The following is a 5,000-nucleotide window of genomic DNA, read 5'->3' as shown; positions in this document are numbered from 1 at the left end:
GGGTCTACGGCAGGTGCCTCCAGCCCAACGTATTTTGTCTAGCAATACTGATAACAACATCTTGCTGTCAGAGGTACATATGGGTTATTGACCAAGCGTTTGGGCAAGATGTATGCTCTTGGCCAAGTTATTTTTTTCTTTTTTTTTTTTAACACGCACAAAAAGAACGAGGCCAATATCCAGCCATCTTGACCGAACAAGCTTGGTCAATAAAGGATTTATTATATGGGATAAAACACCAAAAAAATGGTCTTTGATCTTGCGGGAAGAAGCGAGAAATCCCGAGCGGGCAGTATAGCTCCATCTTGCCCGCTCAGGTAGCCAATCACAGTGCGGGATTTGGTTCATCTTGCCTGCTCACGGAGCTAGTCATATAATAAAGTGTATCACAGGATCTTCTTCCAGGGTGCTCAACATCCGAGCACTGTATCTAGTCTCAAAATTCTTGCTATCTCCAATACGATGTATGCGCATACCAATCCCACTATAATATTCGGTCATCACTCCCAATGACGCCCCTACATCTACTGGAATGGCAGTTTTAGTATTGTGCAAAAGTAATGCAAAGGAAATTCGTGTGAAGAATATAGCACTTGTTTACTGGTTAAGCTTAAGTGCTTGTTTCGGTGATCAGGCCTAAGCTCTCTTTAAAAAGTTTACTGTATAGTGTTCTTTAAAAATCCAGTTTTACCGACGAGCCACCGAACCGCTGAGCCGCTCAAAGATACGTCTTATACTACTCCTGTAAACAACCAATTTGACTGACGAGCAACCGAGCCACTGCAGAAGTACGGCTTTAAAAATGGCCCTGTATTCTATAGTTGCTTTTACTTTCTAAACCAGAGGAGGTGTAAACATAGACATCTTAAAATTCCCTTGGGACATGTTATAGTTGTAATGTTTACATGTCATGTTCGTGAGGTGAGGGAGATAGAACGAAACGAGATAAATCTCTCATTTACAGCTAGCAAAGAAGCACTGGATAGAAACGAAAATTCACTCGAAATATCGCTAAGTGCCACGAGATTTCGCTGGAACTATGGCGGAGTGCCGCGAAATTTCGCTCGAACTATCACGGATTGCCGCGAAATATTGCTATCGCTCAAACAATAGGACTCGCGAAATATCGTCAAAAATTCGCTCCAAACGAAATTTCGCTAATTATCGTCGAACATTCGCGAATATTCGCAAAATTCGTCGAATTACGTTTGCATGACTTTTGCGCAATACTGTCTATGTACCTTGTTTTTGTTTATCATTCTTTACATTTACACTGCTAGATCCTTCAATGTAATGCTGTAAGATTCTAAACCAGTATCCCTATTCCCCACCTGGCCCTGGCGATTCCAGTTCAGGATTTGTTTTTGTCTGTTGAGTCACCAGTCGTTGTCCTTACTGTATGTCATTCTGTTTTGCTCATTCTGTTTTCCTTCAATCGCTCTACATGTTTGTTTCCATTATCCCAGATGTTACAACAAAGCCTTCTACTCTCTTCAGTATTTTGTTTCTCGTTGCTGTCCACCTCCCCATTTAACTGTTAATAATCCCACTTCTGATCCTATTGGAACAATCAATCCAGACCTAAATGCGACCTCCAGCCGCCGCCGCCGCCTCTGCCTCCGCCTCTGGGACCAGGGTAACAATCGCTGTTCCATCACTTGCAAACCATGTCTTTCCTTCCAGATGTTATCTGTATATGCATTCCCTTTCTATACCTAACACTATGGCAGTTACATTCAACTTCTTGGACCATCTAGTTCTGGCAGGAGTGGGATGACCTCTGGGCCTGCGCTGCTCTGACCCACAGGACACCTGCCATTCGACAGGCGACAGTCGATCCTCATTCACTCTGTTGCAATTGATGTGATTACTCTTTTTTTCCGGTAGAGCACTTTTCAAATTACTGTCGAAAGAAATTACGCCGTTGCAATTGCTACTCATAGTGATTGGTTGAAAAATTTTGTACCAGTTTATCAACCAATGAAAAGGAAAACCAAAACCAATCGCCACTTGCACTTGTGATTTTTTCGCGCGCTTTAAGCAAGTTACATGGAATTAAGTGAGCGTTAAGTGCGACAACCACCAATGTCTTTGTCGACGCACCATCTCTAGAAAGGTTGTTGTCCGAGACTGAAGAGCCACTTTTTCACATGAGGCACAGCTATTCCCCGCCGGACACCAACCCGATATTTCATGGCTGCACAAGATTATCATCATCGTTATCGTTGTTATTATTAATATTATTGCGTTTTGCTAAAACATCTGTTTGTTCCAGTACAAGTCAAATGCCTCAAACGGCTAAAATATCCCATACAATCTTAATTACATAGTAGTAGTTTAAATTCCCTATTTTTATTATCAAATCCTTAAAACTTAAGAAATTAATAAATAATCAATTCTAGAATGTCTACTTTAGTGCATAAACCTTAATCTCAAGATATGATTTATGAGTTTCAAATCGTCTGAAGAATTACCTAAAAACGATAAATGCCGTGATAGATAGATCTGAAATCTTAAAATATATTCTATTGATGAACAGAAACTAAAAGAAACTTGAAGAAAGCTTTTATGAGGCAATGCTACAACAAGTTGCAAAATTGTTGAGACACTTTCATTCAAAAACACCTTTTCCAGCTTCCAATGCCCGCCGTATCCAGAACTTAAACCTTTCCCACTACCTCTCCCCTCTCCCCCTTTCAATGTTGACTGCTTAAGTTTCCAACATTTTTTTGTCTTGCTAGCAACACTGATAAGGGGGGGAGGCGGGCTGCAGTGTGAGAGATAATAGGGAAATTAATAACGCCCCAAGAAGGTGAAGTGTCTCCACTATTTATGCAACTTGTTGTAGCATTGATGATGGTCCAAAAATTTATTATTGTTGTATGTTAATACCCAAAAACGGTCAACGTACCAAGGCCATCTCACCCCGCCCACATCCGGCAAGGTGGCCGAGATCGTCATGCTCGGTTCACTGTCTTATTTCGTGCTTCAATACAGAGTTACATTATTAGAGTGAACGTATACTATATCCTATAATTACAGAAATCTAATATATCCTAAGAATATTATATCAATACTAATTGGCTATACCAAGTTTTGATATAATGGGAATCTAACTCGAATTTCGAGGGTTCAATTCCCACCCTAGTCAGAGTTTTTCTCTGTCCTTGAGTGGGCCCATTTCCATTAGTAGGGTTAACGCTCGCATGGTTTATACGGGGTAGAAACCTAGCACTTTACATTACACTCTAATCAGTTAAGTCTATTGATATACTATGTCTTGCTTGAGACGCTTAAACGACTATGTAAAATTAAGTTATTTCAATAAATATAACCTAATGCCTGTTTCCTAAAATTAATGTGTTTCTTGTGAGATGCTCATATGTGGACTTAAAATGTTCTAAAATTGCAATGTGTACTGTGCTTGAAATAACTGCTTTCTGCATTTTCTCTCTTCCCCGTCAGTTTCTTTAACACACCGTCTATCTCTTCAGACCATCCTCCAAGGACGGCCATTTTAATGTTATATTGTTGTTTAAGTTCCCATCGTAGGTAATTGTACCTGGACGTTTTCTCCTTGTCTTTTTTTCACGAACTCCAATCCAAGGGCAGCTCACCTCCAGCATAATAGCCCTTTTCTCGTAATGGCTGATTATTTGAGCATCTACAGAATTTGCTTTCAGTTCAGTCTTTTCTCCGAATACTGGAACATCCCAGAATGCTTGAACCGCATTCTCGTTCTCATATTTTGGCTGCTGCTGAACAGGAGAGCACCAAGTTTTAACTTCGTCTATTACCCCCAAATCTTTGACAATTAAAAAAAAACTGATCTTCTGGGCTGCATTACATGTATGTCCGGACAAATACTTACTCTGTGCCAGGGCCCGGCACTCATAAGGACTTGGGGGACCGTTTCAGGGTTACTGTCGATAAATCTACACGACATGTCAGTTGGTGGGCTTGCTCGAGTCTTCTTCCCATGATAAACTGGCGTGGGTAGTAACTGCTCATACAACTCTGTCATTCCAGCTATTGTATGTAATGGCCATGACGTCCAGAGTCTAAGCCATACAGGACAATTCTGTATCCGTTTTATGCTCCTCGGCAAAACGTTTTGCGTCTTTCACTATCGAGATACTCCTATTTTGATCGCCTGCTGTTCAAATCTCCTTGCTGTTTTCATCTTAGGATGATCATTTGTATTTAACAAATAAAGAACCCTTGCATGTCATCTGTTCTGTTTAAAGCACGCGGCAAGCCGATAGAGTTCCAAAGAAGCGTTAGGGAAACGGGTGTTTTCCCTTCTTCTTAAAAATGAATTCTTCATTATAACTTGAGTGCAACTTCTTTCATATGTATTGGAAACCTGACTTCAGACTGTATGAGTACAATAGATTACTTTTTAAAAAAAGTCAGTGGTGCGAAATGAGATGAACTGAAGGGGCAAACTGCCATGCATAAATCTTATTTTTTTTACACGTGTCTGCTAAGCTAGTCTATCAAAGGGTGGAAAAAATAGCAATTCATTGCTTGATAACGTTCTTCCACTGTCGAATACGGATTGCATTCGCTTCTTGTCAAAACTGAATTTATGTTCAAAGGAGGTATTTTAGAGTTGAAAGCTATCGTGACCAAAAATTTGTTTGGCTAAAAATGGTGTATTCTGTGTCATCAAAACAAACAACATCGAGTTTCTCGGTGTTGTCTGTTTACGTGATTCTTACAATCCCCTGGCACAGTGTAATGTCCTTATAGATCACAAAGACGCTATTCGAAACAACAATCAAACACTCGCCTAGTTCACACTGTTCCTACACAATCCCTCGTCCCATGCCCACACGGTCACCGGGTTCCCGCGCTGGAGAGATCCCGGATGTACATACAAACACTACATTCTCCTTCTTCCTTCGCTTACAAACCCGCTACCTTATTACAACAATAAGTATGACTAATGTCCTTTATGATATGCTGAAAACTAGTAAAAACACAACATTACTTTG

This window comes from Montipora capricornis, chromosome 10 (assembly GCF_036669925.1).
Source record: "Montipora capricornis isolate CH-2021 chromosome 10, ASM3666992v2, whole genome shotgun sequence".
Classification (NCBI taxonomy): Eukaryota; Metazoa; Cnidaria; class Anthozoa; order Scleractinia; family Acroporidae; genus Montipora; species Montipora capricornis.
The sequence above is the reverse complement of the archived record's forward strand: the minus strand, read 5'-3'. Positions refer to the sequence as shown.